This window comes from Schistocerca gregaria, chromosome 5, assembly GCF_023897955.1.
Source record: "Schistocerca gregaria isolate iqSchGreg1 chromosome 5, iqSchGreg1.2, whole genome shotgun sequence".
Taxonomy (NCBI): domain Eukaryota; kingdom Metazoa; phylum Arthropoda; class Insecta; order Orthoptera; family Acrididae; genus Schistocerca; species Schistocerca gregaria.
In genome coordinates, this window is record NC_064924.1 from 602413463 (window position 1) to 602432470 (window position 19008).

Genomic DNA, 19008 nt, shown 5'->3' on the forward strand with positions numbered 1-19008 from the left:
AGTGCTGTACACACCGGTACCTGTAATCCCCAGTAGCACGCCTTCTTACATTGATACATGGCTGCATTCGTCGTGGCATACTATCCACAAGTTTATCAAGGCACTGTTGGTCCACACTGTCCCACTCCTCAACGGCGGTTTGGCGTAGATCCCTCAGGGTAATTGGTGGGTCACGTCGTCCATAAACAGCCCTTTCCAATATATCCCAGGCATGTTCGATTGGGTTGATGTCTGGAGAACGTGCTGGCCACTCCAGTCGAGCGATGTCGTTATCCTGAAAGAAGTCATTCAGAAGATGTGCACGATGGCGGCGTGATTTGTCGTCCATGAAAACGAATGTCTCGCCAATATGCTACCGGTATGGTTGCACTGTCGGTCGGAGGATGGCATTCGCGTATCGAACAGTCGTTATGGCGCCTTCCATGACCACTAGCGGCGTACGTAGGCCCCATGTAATGCCCCCCAAAACATCAGGAAACCTCCACCTTGATGCACTCGCTGGACAGAGTGTCTTAGGCGTTCAGCCTGACCGGGTCTCCAAACACGTCTCCGACTATTGGCTGAAGGCATATCTACACTCATCGATGAAGAGAACGTGATGTCAATCCTGAGCGGTCCATTCGGCATGTTGGGTCCATCTGCACCGCGCTCAATTGTGTCGTGGTTACAAAGGTGGACGACATCGTCATGGACGTCGTGAGTGAAGTTGTGCATCATGCAGCCTATTGCATACAGTTTGAGTCGTAATACGACGTCCTGTGGCTGCTGTCAGGGTTCCTCCGAGCCATAATCCCTAGGTAGCGGTCATCCACTGCAGTAGTAGCCCTTCGGCGGCCTGAGCGAGGCATGTCATCGACAGTTCCTGTCTCTCTGTATCTCCCCCATGTCCGAAGAACATCATTTTGGTTCACTCCGGACTGACCGGCTGTCGGACCCCATCCGTCTAATAGTCGCTGCTCATACATGGTTGTTTACATCTTTGGACGGGGTTAGTGATAATCTGGCTCTGAGCGCTATGGGACTTAACATCTGAGGTTATCAGTCCCCTAGAACTTAGAACTACTTACACCTAACTAACCTAAAGACATCACACACACCTATGCCCGAAGCATGATTCGAACCTGCGACCGTAACGGTCGCACGGTTCCAGACTGTAGCGCCTAGAACCGCTCGGCCACCCCGGCCGGCTTAGTGACAACCTCTGAACAGTCAACGGGACTCTGTGTGTCATACAATATCCACAGTCAATGTCTATCTTCAAGAGTTCTGGGAACCGGGGTGATGCAAAACTTTGTTTGATGTTTGTATTTTCTTTTCGGACTGTTAATCACACAGTTTTATCTTACTGTAAATGACCCTCAGGGCGAATTGCAAACGTGGACTATTAAATTCTTTTATTAGTAGTTGATGTTTAGCTACACGAGAAGCGAACTGTTCAACAGACTCAGCCATGTTTTATTAACACGCATGCTTTCTTCTTTTACCTATTTTATGAATCTTAAAAATGTCGAGGTCTGTGCCACAGATAGTTGGCAGCTTGTTAGTCATGGTCTTTTCAGCAATCGCGTTAATCCTGACATATAAATGAAGTTTCCTAGTGGCACATTCCCCGGAAAGACTTTTTTCTCTCCTTATCACGATGATACAGACTGCAGTAGATAAGGCCTTGATACCACACTAATCTATCTAAATCTGAAGTCATATGCAGTTCTGTAACGCGAACTACTTGTATACTGTCGTGTACCTAGCAGACACATGTATTCTTCATGGTGTTGCAGTTTTAACAAACGTAGTTGTATATTATTACTTTTTTATATGCAGGTACTATTAACAAATATTCGCTAGAAGACATATTCCTTGAGTGGAAACAATTCTGTCATCGTCATCATCATATCAACGAATTGGAGCTTTACTCAAAAATAAAATTTCTGCCGCGGAGAACGTCAACTGAACTACAGTTCCATTACCCACGGGTGTCGTATCGAACTGTGAAGAGGACAGGAAACTGCTTAACTAGTTTTACTAGGAACGGGTGCCAAAAGGATGATTTTGCAAATTTCCACAAGTTTTCTCGTTACGCCGTACAATGGACACTCTGCGCGCTAGCTACAGCTTTGAATTTGAAAGCCTGCAGATACCGCCTATGCTACAGTCTGACCTCCGTGCTGCCCCCTGTCGACTCCACAGCCGAGAACCGCACGTATTGTGGTCGCTGCTCACGGGCGAACGTCGCGTTAGACGACAAGGGCTAGCAGACTTGCTGAAAGGTGACAGGTTTATAGAATATGAACGGCGGGGACCGCATGTTATTACAGACCACAAAGCATTTCTCAGCGAAAAAAAGGGGATAGTGAAAACGTGGGGAGGGAGGGAGGGAGGGAGAGAGTTGCATGAGGTCTTCACAAACGACAACACCAACTCTCGACACTGTTTCCAACGTTACTGGAACCAACAGAGAACAGCCTTAATGAGTATGTGTACATTACAGCGTACTAGTAATAAGAAGTGACTTAAAGGGTGCGCATGCCGGACATGTTAGCCGAGGTAACGTCCTGTAGACGTCGCAGGGCACCTTCAGTACGTGGGCGAGAGTTCTAACGGGACAGAGTCAAAGTTACACAAGAAATAGTCAGCAATAACGTAACATTTAGATTCGCACAGGAGACGCTATTAAAAAATGAAATATCTAGAACAGAATGACTTCCTCTGCAAGCCAACAAGTGCAGATTCCGAAAACGCTGGTCACGCGAAATCCAATACTTTTCTCACGTGATATTCTTAAACATATGGATGAAGGCAATTAGTTGCACGCAGCATTTCCTGACTTATTAAAAAAGCATCTAACGCGCCACACCAAGCACTGTCTTCAAAAATACGATCACGTTGGGTATCAAAAGAAATTTGGGACTCGATTGACGATTGTTGCCACAGAGCACACAGAGTGTTATCACAGATGGAGAGTCGACAGATGTGGGAGTGACTTTGGTGGTTTTCTAGGAGACTGTATTGTGACGTTGTTCGTGTAGTACGTTAATGAACAGGAAGACAATATCAGCAGTAACCTCAGATTTTCACAGTCTATGTACTTGTCTAGACTGATGTACTGTCTGAAACCAGTTGCAGAACTATCCAGGCAGATCCTGTTACAATCTGAAAGTAGTGCAAAGATTACCTACTGGGTTTGTATGAACAGAAATGTAAAAATTATGCACTTTACTTGAAGCTCTCGGCAATTTCAAGTACGTACATTTTCATTAAGAGGAACTGTGATAGGAAGGGCTAGAACAGTCCCCTTCGGGTTGTAGTTCGTTCGGCATTTTGTAGATTGTAGTTAATAAAATTGATTGTGTACTTGTGAGCGCGAACGAGAATTACATACAAAAATGGGATTAGTTGCGGCAGAAGCACGGTACGAAAATCCACAAACATTACATATTGTGTCGTTTTGAGCGGCGACTAAATAGACTTCACATTTTTATCATTGTCACAGCCCCCAAGATTCACACGCGCACATTTCGATGATAATTCAAGACTTATGGATCTCCGTTTGAAGTGAATTAGATAAAGATTAAACTGTTCGTCAGGCGTGGATCCAAGAGGGGTACGAGAAAGCGTTTATATTTTTACAAACATATCAGTTCCTAGATTTCACAGCTACCTGTACGAGAATAAAGTAACATGAAAATCAAAAGTCTCGATAGCGGCGAGGAATCGTAACATACTACTTACGGGATACACTTCAGCCGCTTGAGTCAGGCCTCGTTCACTGTCAACAACTAATCCGACGCGGTGGTAGAACCGACAACCCACAGCAAGAGCTGACACAAAGGAAAAGTCGCTCCACTAAGGGCAAAAAAGCTAATTTCCCGAACGTAGATGGAAGCGAATGAAACAAACACCAATCCCGTCATTTACCCAGTCTCTAAACTGATTCCATGTCTGATGTCGTGCCTGCTTGAGGAACACTCCTAACACTGGAGCAACACTTTAGAATTGATAATTTATATTTTGATGGTAGCAACACTGAAAAAACTCTAGAATTGGTCGCTATCATGTTTTATGCGATTGTGTCTACAGAGCCCCCCCACCCTCTCCCCCACTTCCACGGAAGGCTTCCAGCAAATCTAAATCTTCTATTCGCCTTCCGTACTAACGACTTTATGTAATGGTTCCATTCATTTCATAGCGCGTCTTAGTACTAACCTGAAATACTTAGACGATATGATGTGCTCAACAGATACACCACAGACATTCAAATCAAATTATATTGACCTCTTTCTCTTAGTTATAGGCACTTATCGACTTCTGAAGATAGCTGTCACTCGTAACTGCGGCAGAAATGTTATCCTTATCTTTCTGCAGTTACTCACGGTCGACCAACGACAATATAAATATCTAGGATACAGACAAAAAATAGGAATAGATAATACAAATATTAAAGAAGAACTAAAAGAAATATCTAGACAAAGACTAACAAATATACTGAGAACAGAATTGACAGCAAGAAACAAGACAAAAGTTATAAATACCTAAGCTATACCAATATTGACCTACTCATTTGGAGTAGTGAAATGGAGTTACACAGACCTAGAAGCACTCCATACACTTATACGACCACAATATCACAAATATAGAATACATCACGCACATTCACCAACAGAAAGATTCACATTAAGCAGAAAGGAAGGAGGAAGTGGATTTATCGACATAAAAAACCTACATTATGGACAGGTAGACAATTTAAGAAAATTCTTTATAGAACGAGCAGAAACTAGTAAAATACACAAAGCAATCATTCATATAAATACACCGGCTACACCACTGCAATTTCATAACCACTTCTACAACCCTTTAGATCACATAACATCAACAGATACGAAGAAAGTAAATTGGAAAAAGGAAACACTACATGGCAAGCACCCGTATCATCTAACGCAGCCACACATCGATCAAGACACATCCAACACATGGCTAAGAAAAGGCAATATATACAGTGAGACGGAAGGATTCATTATTGCAATACAGGATCAACCAAAAAACACCAGATATTACAGCAAGCATATTATTAAAGATCCCAATACCACAGCAGATAAATGCAGACTTTGTAAACAATAAATAGAAACAGTAGATCACATCACAAGCGGATGTACAATACTAGCAAATACAGAATACATCAGAAGACATGACAATGTAGCAAAAATAATACATCAACAACTTGCCATACAACATAAACTAATAAAACAACACGTTCCCACATATAAGTATGCACCACAAAATGTACTGGACAACGATGAATACAAATTATACTGGAACAGAACCATTAGACAGATAAAAACAACACCACATAACAAACCTGACATCATACTCACCAATAAAAGAAGAAATTAACACAACTAATCGAAATATCCATACCCAATACAACAAATTTACAGAAGAAAACAGGAGAAAAAAATTGAAAAATACATCCAACTGGCTGAGGATAAAGTTAACATTATACCAATTGTACTATCAACTGCAGGAGTCATACCACACAATCTCCACCAGTACATCAACGCAACTACAGAAATGTGTAATTATTGATACATGTTCAATTACCCGAAAGTTCCTAAATGCAATGTAACACATTCCGTACAATTAAAAGGAAGTTACGCTTGATCAAGATCCGCGCCACTTTCCATTTTTAACAAGACAAAACGTCTGAGAAGGGAAAGGTAATAATAATGATAATAGAACAATCGACGCTAAGAGTTCCAAACTGAACGGATAAGTAACGAAACCAAACTATAGGGACCCAGTCGCCACCTATTGTGTTACACATTCATTTTGCTTGTAAAAACTATGTGTCATCACGACTTCTCCATAGTTGACTACAAACTTCGTTAGCAACAGCGGCGGGCGTAGTTTAAATTTCGTCACAACGGTACAAGTTAACAGACCAGATTATAATTTATCCCCCCCCCCGCCCCCCCCCCCCTCGGTCCTGCCCCTGAATTCGTCACTGCTCCTTACCATCGTGTTCCGCGAGGGCGCATCGCGTGACGTGTGTGTCGCGACCATTGCGCGCCAGAGGTCAGGTCACGGCAGTGTGGATGGCCCACACAGAGTGTGGGAGGAGCGCTCCTGCCGTCTGCGTTACTTCCCTACTGCTCTCCTTTTTTACTCTCCGCTTGGTACCCTCTTCCGCTACTTCTCTCATGCGAACGTTTGCATTTTTTCATATACTCTACGCCGAATAGCTCACACCGTATACTTTAATGTAGTTTAATATCTGCCCCTCTGCACGGGATATTAGCCGTCAGCAGCTCCCTTTAATGTGACGTTCTATCTCGCTACCCCTCAGCAGTTTTTACGGATCTTACTCTTCTTTAAGGTGCGGGGTTTATGTAGGTATCTTTATTCTGCTATTATTTTTGTTATTTTTTCTCTTCACACTTCACTTGGTCATTTCATTTTTAATATCCTTGTGTAACAAAGCCCTTCACATGCTTAGGTTTTTTATACTCCAACTTCCTTGTGGCCCACAATCAACGTTCATAAAATTTTCTTCAGAAACTGCCATCGCATTTCGATGCCCACGTTTAATTTCGGTACTTGGCGAATCTGTTCTCTCCCCTCTATAGCACAGTACTTTTACGTGATTACTTTGGGACTGTGTACATTTAAGCTCTTTAACAGTACTATTAAGGTATTTATTTTGATACAAAGCTGTTTTCTGCGGTCTTGGCAGTGGAACGTGTAGCTTTGCCAGATTAGACCCCGTCCTGAAATTTAATTTGACTTCACTGTTCCTCTCAACAATGAAATCAAAAACAGCCACGATAATCCTATCAGAGATACTTCTTAGCATGATCTCTGTTTTACAGTTTTTCCGATTTTTTTCGCCTGGTGCTGTATTACGTTTCTACTTCTTCCGAACTAAATGGCAGCTTTTCTTCAAGTACACAATAATATTCGGCTGTGTTAACAGGAGATGTGTACGCATTGTGTCTTTTTTTTGCATTTTACTCTCATACGTGACATTTCATTCAATTTCTACCCGCTCCCCTCTGCCGGTAACGAACAGTAAGAGCACAGTGCCAGGGAAATGTTTGCGGTGCTCTCTGTGTGAAGTTGCTTTAGTTCAATTCTTTTATCTTGGCGGTTCGCGCACTACTGTGTTGCCAGTTGCACACGACACACGTGCCAAAAGAAGCAGCGCCATAGTATAGTATAGTATAGTTCGCAAACTTAACGTTTAGGGGAGAGCGCGTACAGTTGATGAAGTAAAGCCACCACGGCCACAGTAATCCTTTCGCTGCTACAGAGACGTGCTCCCCGCATTCCGCGCTGTGTGCGATTTCGTCATCACTGCACAGCTCGCCTGTGCAGACACATGGTGTTCCGACTGCTTTGACACACTTATCATTCGATTTAACAAAAACTATTTGGCCCAAAAATTTGATTTTTACACATCATCTTGATTGATACCTTCCCCCCATAAATGATTTAATTTTGTTTCGATGTTCAACGCAGTTATTATGCAGCATTAAATGTAGTAAACCATTGCACGAAATATTGAATAGTTTGCAGAGGTAAAGTCCATAGTGTATACTTTCCGTATGGTCGATTTTAGTTGCCACAATGTTGAGAATGAAATGTGGACGAGATACCTAAATTTCATATAAAATTTACTGTGTAACAATATCTCATTTAATTTAAGTACCAAATAGGTGTCGTATGTAATATTGAGAAATATTCCATCTTTCGTGACTGTAACAAAAGTTTTATTTACACCGGGCGCGTTTGGCTTTTATTTTAATGAAGTGACAAAGCACTAGAAATTTCAAAAAATTACATTCGAACGAATAAAATTCATGAAGTAAGACACTTCTATATTGTTTTTAAAGAAAGAAAATATTCAGCACTGTACAGGGTTTGAACTCATGGACTTCACTTAGCAGCCCAACACCTTAACCATCACGCTAGCGCAGTTCGTTGGTCTATTAAACTCTTTGAGGACTCGAAAACCGTCACGCAAAATACCGACAAACATTGTTGGTATCACTATGAATTTCTCACTCTTCGTCGAAGTGCAATAGGAAATAAACAATTACTGCTGTTCTTTATTGCGAAAAAGCGGTTCGTGAGATTGATAAAAATACATTTCCTTGCTATCGCCTGAATTAGGAGGTTATTGCTTGTTTGGTTTAATTAATTAATAGAGTATGAAGCAGTTGGTATAAATGGTTTTTCCAAACTTTCTATAAAAGAGTGTCTGCTATCAAGACATTGGTTTTTCTTCTATTACTTTATTTATGACTGAACGTTTTTAAAGCTGAAGACACTCGTCTGTGCTCTGCACTGCAGTCGAACTCTGGCAACGTCGTTCTCTGTTCATTGGCTGACTGCGTTTTGTGACGTCAGATGCGCAGAACGAACCTAAACGCGACCGCCGTCACAAATGACGCGCACTATAGTGTTGCTGCAGGCGGTAGCCAACTTTAAGTCTGACAAGCAAATTTAGTCGCAACTTGTTGCACGTCCGCTGGCGGCCCACAGTGTTTAGTTAGGTGGGACGTTCCGGTACAAAGGGCGAGAGTTCGGCGGGCTGCTGGCCCTTAGGGCGCCTCGCCAGAGCGAGATCTAGTGACTCCGCGCAGTTTCCTCTGTCAACAGGCCGCCGCACCGCCAACTGCCCGAATAAACATCCATCACCTCATAGCGAAAGCCTCTTATCCCTTTCAGATACTCTAACACAATTAGAGTCTAGCGGGCTGAATGATGAAACGTGGCTTCTGACAAGAACGTTACCACCTTGCTAAAACCTTGTAAGTAGTGTGGCAGAACTCTTCATTACATACAACAATGTAGTTTAACACTGTTATTCGCATTTTGTAAGCACTCAGATATCGATATTAACAGTCTGACGGCGAAGCAAGGGAGCGTGATTTTGTTTTGAGACAAGGTGTGTCTGCGAGAGAGGAAGAGTGGTGTCGGTCGAGAGCTCGCAGACAGAAGGCGTGTCACGCTGCCCTCACGTCGATGACGGCAGATCTTACCACACTCAAAGCCTGATTTCATTTATACAGTAGACGATAAATATAATGCTTTTCTCAAGACTTTTCTCGTGCTCTTTGAAAGTTGCTTTCCGTCAGAACGTTCAAAACAGGGTACTAGCACAAACAGGCAGCCTGGGTGGCTGACTAGAGGGATAAGAATATCTTGTAGAACAAAGTGGCGATTATATCAAAACGTTAGAAATAGTCAGATTCTAAATGTAGCAGCCTATTACAAACAGTATTGTAAGGTGCTCAAAACTGTTATTAGGAAGGCAAAAAGTATGTTGTATGCAGATAGAATAGCTAAGTCTCAGGATAAAATAAAAACCATGTGGTCAGTCGTAAAGGAAGTGGCTGGTCTGCAGACACAGGTCGAGGATATAGAATCAGTGCGTAGTGGGAATGTCCGTGTTACTGATACGTCGCATATATGTACAGTATTTAATAATCACTTTCTGAATGTAGCAGGTGAACTAAATGGAAACCTAGTCCCAACAGGGAATCGTATAGCGCTCTTAGAAAAAAGTGTTCCGAGACTGTTACCTGAAATGCTCCTCCAAGATACTGACAAGAGGGAGATTGACTTAATAATTAAATCACTAAAGACCAAGAACTCTCTAGGATATGACGGGGTATATAGCAGAATACTGAAGTATTGTTCTATGTATGTTAGCCCAGCACTTAGCCATATCTGTAACTTTTCCTTTAGGAGTGGTCGGTTTCCTGACCGATTAAAGTACTCGGTAGTGAAGCCACTTTATAAAAAGAGAGACAGGGATAATATTGACAATTATACACCTATTTCTATGCCATCGGTGTTTGCTAAAGTTATCGAGAAGGTTGTATATACAAGGTTACTGGGCCACTTAAAATCACATAATTTGCTGTCAAATGTTCAGTTTGGTTTTAGAAATGGTTTAACAACTGAAAATGCTACATTCTCTTTTCTCTGTGAGGTTTTGGACGGATTAAATAAAAGGTTGCGAACGCTAGGTGTTTTCTTTGATTTAACGAGGGCTTTTGACTGTGTTGACCACAAAATATTACTGCAGAAGTGGGACCATTATGGAGTAAGAGAAGTAGCTTACAATTGGTTCGCCTCTTACTTTAAGAACAGAGAGCAGAAGGTAATTCTCCGCAATACTGAGAGTGGTAGTGATGTTCAGTTCCAATGGGGCACTGTTAAGTGGGGCGTTCCCCAAGGGTCGGTGCTGGGGCCACTGCTGTTTCTTATTTATATAAATGATATGCCTTCTAGTATTACAGGTGATTCAAAAATATTTCTGTTTGCTGATGACACCGGTTTGGTAGTGAAGGATCTTGTGTGTAATATTGAAACAGTATCAAATTATGTAGTTCATGAAATAAGTTCGTGGCTTGTGGAAAATAATTTGATGCTAAATCACAGTAAGACTCAGTTTTTACAATTGCTAACTCACAATTCAACAAGAACCGGTATTTTGATCGGACAGAATGGGCGTATTATAAGCGAGACGGAACAGTTCAAGTTCCTAGGCGTTCGGACAGATAGTAAGCTGTTGTGGAAAGCCCATGTCCAGGATCTGGTTCAGAAATTAAATGCTGCTTTATTTACCATTAGAAGAGTATCTGAAATAAGTGACACTTCAACACGAAAAGTAGCCAACTTCGCATATTTTCATACGCTTATGTTGTATGGTATTATTTTTGGGGGTAATTCTTCTGATTCAAAAAGGGTATTTCTGGCTCAAAAACGGGCTGTTCGAGCTATATGTGGTGTAAGTTCGAGAACCTCTTGTCGACCCCTATTCAACAGTCTGGGAATTCTGACGTTGCCCTCACAGTATATATTTTCTTTAATGTCGTTTGTTGTTAGCAATATTAGCCTATTCCCAAGAGTTAGCAGCTTTCACTCAGTTAATACTAGGCAGAAATCCAATCTGCATGTGGAATGCACTTCCTTGACTCTTGTGCAGAAAGGAGTGCAGTATTCTGCTGCATCAATTTTCAATAAGCTACCACAAGAACTCAAAAATCTTAGCAGTAGCCCAAACTCTTGTAAGTCTAAACTGAAGCGTTTCCCCATGGCTCACTCCTCCTATTCTGTCGAGGAGCTCCTGGAAGAGCTAAAAAATTAAGCAACTTCCAGTGTTACATTGTTGATTTTCTTTATTTAAACTTACGACTTGTCACTTAAATATGTTTTATTTATATTTCATTTTATCTGTTTCTAATATCGTGTTATAATTTCATGTATTGACTCGTTCCTTGACCATGGAGACTTCTCCTTGATTTGGTCCCACTGAACAATAACTAAATAAATAAATAAAAAATAAAAATAAATATATCTGCAGGAGAGATTTAGATGGCGCAACTGCGCGTGAAAATGATATCCAAGGTAAAATTGACAAGCATAGCGCAAAAGCAATTGCAGTGTTGCGCTCGTGATTGTTAGTCCGAGTTTGCAACAATTCCATGTTTTGCTTGTCAGTCAAAGAAGTCTCCGTATCATCCAAATAATAATAATAATAATTATTATTATTATTCACGCTTTTGTTGATGTTCATCTTACATCCTCCTTTCAAGACAGTGATACTGAAATAATTTGTTAATCTGACACTTAGCCATTATTGACAAATATCATTTTTCATTGTCGTTATTAATACGTGTTCATGATGATTCTGAAGTTTTAAATAGACTTAAGTAATGAAATCCCTTCTCAAAAATTATTTAATAGTTAACAGGACCCACGCAAACCCCTTTTTATTAAATTCATTCTTAGTAACAATAATCTTTAGGCGCTGCTGCTGCTGCACATTGCTGTAAACCACATGAAGAAAGGCAGTTATCTAAAGAGGTGAGTGTAAAACTTGGGGCCAAAACATAGACACTGACACACCACATGTCATGTACTCTAGTCCAGTAAATTGCGTTGCACAAGTCAGATTCTGTATCACTTGTACATTCTTGTTCAAAAACGCAGTCAGACAGCTTATCCAAATGTTAATTTTAAGTTTTTCATGTAACGATCTGTTGAGGGCTCAAATGACAGTAAAATACACTCATACAACAGAAACACAGTGTTATGCAGGTTAGATTCCGTTGACTGATAGCTCAGGTTGCTTATCGAGTCCAGTTTCATAGACGAACATTGGCAATATTGGCTGTAGCTACGTGACAACCTCCAATTCCTAGCCAGTCTGCTCACTTAATATTTGTGATGGTTGCTTTTCGGAATAGGTGAAAATCTGGGGATGCAAGACCACATGAGTAAGGTGGGTGCAGAATGACTTCCCAACCCAACTCCTGTGTGGCGTTTTTTTGCCAGTCCAGCACAATTAGGGCGGGAACCACCACTTCAAGCTCTTTTCCTGGTCGTTGGTCTTGGACTGCGCCTGTAAGACGCCTTAGTTGTTGACAATAAATGTCAGCAGTGATGGCTACACTGTCGCTCTCTCACCAGTCAGACTTCTTGTGGACGCGCACAAGAACTTGTACAGGGAGTTGCAGCTTCGTTTGGGCTCAACCGTTCCTGTATTTTCCTAGTAACCACCCAGGACAGGAACTGTCAGTGCTGTTCACGAGCCAGTAGATGACGATGTACTGTTTCTCCTGGGTGGACCTGAGTTTAAAGAAATGTAAACTAAATGTTAGGATAAATGTTATAAATAATCGACATGTACGCCAAAGAAGAAGAGATAGAACTGGATATCTTATTCCATGGACTCTTGCGCTTATATGCATGAACTATATTTCCTTTGTTTTTCACTTATCTTATCTGCTTGGATTCGGACCCGTGAGGACGTTCTTGTGTGAAGCTCAACTTGCTGTAACAGCTGATAATGTAAGTTGTACATAAAACCCCAAAAAATTTAATGGTTATTTTGCAAAACTATTTGTGTATGTGGTCAATCAATTGGTAGTCTGATACCTGGATTGTCTTAAGTAGATATCTACATCAACATCTACATCCATACTCTGCAAGCCACCCGACGGTGTGTGGCGGAGGGTACCTTGAGTACCTCTACCGGTTCTCCCTTCTATTCCACTCTTGTATTGTTCGTGGAAAGAAAGGTTGTCGGTATGCTTCTGTGTGGGCTCTAATCTCTCTGATTTTATTCTCATGGTCTCTTCACGAGATATACGTAGGAGGGAGCAATATACTGCTTGACTCTTCGGTGAGGTATGTTCTCGAAACTTCAACAAAAGCCCGTACCGAGCTACAGAGCGTCTCTCCCGCAGAGTCTTCCACTGGAGTTTATCTATCATCTCCGTAACGCTTTCGCGATTACTAAATGATCCTGTAAAGAAGCGCGTTGCTCTCCGTTGGATCTTCTCTATCTCTTCTATCAACCCTATCTGGTACGGATCCTACACTGCTGGGCAGTATTCAAGCAGTGGGCGAACAAGCGTACTGTAACCTACTTCCTTGGCTTTCGGATTGCATTTCCTTAGGATTCTTCCAATGAATCTCAGTCTGGCATCTGCTTTACCGACGATCAACTTTATATGATCATTCCATTTTAAATCACTCCTAATGCTTACTCCCAGATAATTTATGGAATTAACTGCTTCCAGTTGCTGACCTGCTATTTTGTAGCTAAATGATTGAGATTCAATTGCCATTCCCTGCACCATGCGTCAATTCGCTGCAGATCCTCCTGCATTTCAGTACAATTTTCCATTGTGCCTTAACAAAGAATTTTCATTGTTCGGCGCCGTATTAGAAAATTCTTTAACAGTTTTCTTTTACCTTCTCTACGAGACGTGCCGTCGGTTAGGGCAATTAACTTTATTTCAGATCCAACGAGACTGGAGGCAGCTACTAATAGCTTAACAATTTTACTAACAGATTTTCTTTATGTAACGAGATAACATCCCAGGCAGAAAAGGTCTGGTCATAGGATTCCAGTTCCATTATAGGATTTCATTTGTAGATGCTACTCTTGTTATCTTATACCGGGGAATTGAGACGAAACCACGCTGTTAAGTTACGTATTGCAGTAGTGTACATCAAACAGACTTGGCAAATACTCTCTGGTACCATGAGCACAAGAGTTCTCGCGAGCCTGGAATAATATCTGTAGTGTTGAGTATATAAGAAAAGGGCGATTAATTATCGACGATTACGTAACTACCCTGAGAACTGAGCTAGTGAGTGCTTATACAAGTCGGGCTAAATTAAACAACATATAATAATATTCCTACATTATTTATTTCTCTTTTATACTGAGCCACTGCATTAATGTGTGTTTCTCTTTTATATAAGTCACGTCTCATATTCATTCTAATACATTAAACTGATAGCAAAGAAAAAGAGTCACAAATAATTTTTATTTTATTACATAACAACGAGGAATCACTGTTGCACATACGGCCACCCACTAATCTTCGAGAATTTTGGCTTGGAGCTTGCGGGACCCATACAACCGATTGTTCAGCCTTGATCGTTGTGGTTCGATGAACCCTCTGCCAAGCACTTAAAAGTGAATTGCAGAGTAGTCATGTAGATGTAGATGTAGATGTACCCATTGCACGTAAATGCTGAACGGACCTGCGAGCACAGCGTTCTCTGGCGGCAGTTTTCGGCTACATCAGGCTCTCATTAATAAATGGTCACAACGCCCACATAGTACTAGGGACAGAAAGTTGGCTGAAACCAGATGCAAACAGTAATGAGATTCTAAATTCAGATTGGAATGTATACCGCAGACTGCAGGCTGGACAGTGAAAGGGGAGGCGTGTTTAAAGCGATAAATAGCGCAATAATATCTGTAGTGTTGAGTATATAAGAAAAGGGCGATTAATTATCGACGATTACGTAACTACCCTGAGAAATGAGCTAGTGAGTGCTTATACACGTCGGGCTAAATTAAACAACATATAATAATATTCCTACATTATTTATTTCTCTTTTATACTGAGCCACTGCATTAATGTGTGTTTTACTGCAAAAGTTGCACATTGCGAATAGACGTGTTGCGATTTCTGTTAAAAAGAAGTTCTAGCTGTAAAACAATTGGTACCGTAAATTTCCGTTAACTACGGATATTCAAAATGGCAACAACTAGTGCAAGACGCGGTATAATGCAACAGATGCGTGTACCTTTACAGCGCAATTCTATACAAAAAAACTTCATAACCACAACAACGACGGTCTACTGTCTAGAACGGAAAAGTCAGGAAAGAAGGCCAGTGCTCACTCTGCTTGCCGGGGGGAGGAGGGGGGGTCTCACCTGAGATGTGGAGGAGGCCCTGCCGGCGGCGATAGAGAGCACTGGGTGCACCCGACAGCAAAGTGCTGCTCATGTCGGCACCAATGACTCCTGCCGCTGGGTTCAGGGGTCGTCCTCAGTTCGTACAGGCGGTTGGCGGAGTTGGTGAAGGCGGAAAGCCTCGCTCGCGGGGTGGAATCTGAGCTAACTGTAGTGTCGTTCCCAGAACCGATCGCGGTCCTCTTGTTTGGAGCCGAGTGGAAGGCTTAAACCAGAGGCTCAGACGATTCTGCGGAGATCTGGGGTGAAAATTTCTCGACCTCCGCTATCGAGTGGAGAAATGTAAGGTCCCCCTAATAGGTTAGGCGTGCACTACACGCAGGAAGCGGCTACAAGGGTAGCGGAGTACGTGCGGTGCGCACATGTGGGTTTTTTAGGTTAGAGAATTCCCTCCCTAGGCCCGACAAGCCTCCTGAGACGCTACAAGGTAGTACTAGGCAAAACGCAACAAGGAATAATAATATTAATGTGCTAATAGTAAACTGCAGGAGCGTCTATAGAAACGTCCCAGAACTGCTCTCATTAATAAATGGTCACAACGCCCACATAGTACTAGGGACAGAAAGTTGGCTGAAACCAGATGCAAACAGTAATGAGATTCTAAATTCAGATTGGAATGTATACCGCAGACTGCAGGCTGGACAGTGAAGGGGGAGGCGTGTTTATAGCGATAAATAGCGCAATAATATCGAAGGAAATTGACGGAGATCCGAAATGTGAAATAATTTGGGTGAAGGTCACGGTTAAAGCAGGGTAAAACACTGTAATTGGATGTCTCTATAGCCCCCCCTGGCTCAGAAGCTGTTGTGGCAGAGCACCTGAAGGAAAACTGAGTAAATATTTCGAGTAGATTTCCCGACCATGTTATAGTTCTGGGTGAAGATTTTAATTTACCAGATATAGACTGGAAGACTCAAACGTTTATAACGGGTGGCAGGGCAAAGAATCCAGCGAAATTTTTTCAAGTGCATTATCTGAAAACTACCTTGAGCAGTTAAACAGAGGATCGACTCGTGGCGATAACATATTAGACCTTCTGGTGACAAACAGACCCGAACTATTTCAAACAGTTAACGCAGAACGGGGAATCATCGATCATAAAGCGGTTACAGCACCGGTGATTTCAGCCGTTAATAGAAATATTAAAAAAAGGTAGGAAGATTTTTCTGTTTAGCAAAAGTGACAAAAAGGCAGATTTCAGAATACTTGACGGCTCAACGCAAAAGTTTTCTCTCAAGTACAGATAGTGTTGAGGATCAGTGGACAAAGTTCAAAAGTATCGTACAATATGCATTACATGAGTCTGCGCCAAGCAAGATCCTAAGAGATGGAAAACAGCCACCGTGGTACAACCGAATTGGGAAACTGCTACGGAAGCAAAGAGAACTTCACAGCAAACAAACATAGCCAAAGCCTTGCAGACAAACAAAAATCACACGAAGCGAAATGTAGTGTGAGGAGGGCTATGCGAGAGGCGTTCAACGAATTCGAAAGTAAAGTTCTATGTACTGACTTGGCAGAAAATCCTAAGAAATTTTGGTCTTATGTCAAAGCGGTAGGTGGATCAAAACAAACTGTACAGACACTCTGTGACCAAAATGGTACTGCAGCAGAGGATGACAGACTAAAGGCCTAAATACTAAATGTCTTTTTCCAAAGCTGTTTCACAGAGGAGGCCAGCACTGTAGTTCCTTCTGTAGATTGTCGCACAGATGACAAAATGGTAGATATCAAAATAGATGACAGAGGGATAGAAAAACAACTAAAATCGCTCAAAAGAGGAAAGGCCGCTGGTCCTGATGGGATACCAGGTCGATTTTACACAGAGTACGTGAAGGAACTTGCCCCCCTTCTTGCAGCGGTGTACCGTAGGTCTCTAGAAGAACGTAGTGTTCCAAAAGATTGGAAAAGGGCACAGGTCATCTGCGTTTTCAAGAAGAGACGTCGAACAGATGTGCAGAACTACAGATCTCTATCTCTAACGTCGATCAGTTGTAAAATTCTGGATCACGTATTATGTTCGAGTATAATGTCTTTTCTGGAGACTAGAAATCTACTCTGTAGGAATCAGCATGCGTTTCGAGAAAGACGATCGTGTGAAACCCAGCTCGCGCTATTCGTCCACGAGACTCAGAGGGCCATAGACACGGGTTCCCAGGTAGATGCCGTGTTTCTTGACTTCCGCAAGGCGTTGGATACAGTTCCCCACAGTCGTTTAATAAACAAAGTAGGAGTATATGGACTATCAGACCTATTGTGTGACTGGATTGAAGAGTTCCTAGATAACAGATCACAGCATGTCATTCTCAATGGAGAGAAGTCTTTCAAAGTGAGAGTGATTTCAGGTGTGCGGCAGGGGAGTGTCGTAAGACAGTTGCTATTCACAATATATATACATGAACTTGCGGATAACATCAGAAATTCGCTGAGGCTATTTACGGATGATGCTTTAGTATATCGAGAGGTTGTAACTATGGAAAATTGTATCTGCAGCGAATTGACGCATGGTGCAGGGAATGGCAATTGAATCTCAATGTAGACAAGTGTAATGTGCTGCGACTACATAGAAAGAAAGATCCTTTATCATTTAGCTACAATATAGCAGGTCAGCAACTGGAAGCAATTAATTCCATATATTATCTGGGAGTAGGCATTAGGAGTGATTTAAAATGGAATGACCATATCAAATTAATCGTCGGTAAAGCAGATGCCAGACGAGATTCATTGGAAGAATCCTAAGGAAATGCAGTCGGAAAGCAAAGGAAGTGGGTTGCAGTACAATTGTTCGCCCACTGAATAGTGCTCACCGGTGTGGGATAGGTACCAAATAGGGTTGATAGAAGAGAGAGAGAGAGAGAAGATCCAACGGAGAGTAGCGCGCTTCATTACAGGATCATTTAGTAATCGCGAAAGCGTTACGGAGATAATAATAAACTCCAGTGGAAGACTCTGCAGGAGCTCGGTACGGGCTTTTGTTGAAGTTTCGAGAACATACCTTCACCGAGGAGTCAAGCAGTATATTGCACCCTCCTACGTTCTTGCGAAGAGACCATGAGGATAAAATCAGAGAGATTAGAGCCCACACAGAGGCATACCGACAATCTTTCTTTCCATGAACAATACGAGACTGGAATAGAAGGGAGAACCGATAGAGGCACTCAAGGTACCCTGCGCCACACACCGTCAGGTAGCTTGCAGAGTATGTATGTAGATGCAGAGTGTAAGTACATGTAAGTCTTAAACGATTATTAATTTAGCAAGTGGTAATTCCTACTACAAGTCTACAGAATTGTGGAATAGGATAATAATTAAATGCTCCGATATTACGCTTTATAACGAGCTTCAGTAACACCAAAAGTCGTATATTCATTACACGACAATTTACCACAGTACATTAATGTTAACTGAATGGTCAAATTCAACCAGATATAATGGACAGTTGTTGCTAGATGGGTGGAGTGCACACTTCGTGTAAATTGAAATCCGTGAGACCAGTAAATGTACACGTTACCTGTCCTAATGGACTGAAGGTTGGGTATCCGCGTTCAGTTTACAGCTGACACTAATGTGGTGACGATAATAGTCGGGTGATTAATACATTTTATAAAAAGTAAGGCTGTTTGTATTCCTTATACGTGTAAGTTTATGACAAGCCGCAGTCCCACACCCACTTCAATAATGAATCATCTAAAACTTAATACACGGAAAGAATTATT

The 19008-nt window shown here is 41.8% G+C and overlaps 1 protein-coding gene across 2 annotated transcripts in view; it reads right to left on the reverse strand.

The window, feature by feature from the left end:
• LOC126272023 (CD109 antigen) overlaps positions 1-19008 on the reverse strand; it is a 740173-nt gene that overhangs the window by 490454 nt on the left and 230711 nt on the right. The window lies entirely within an intron of this gene.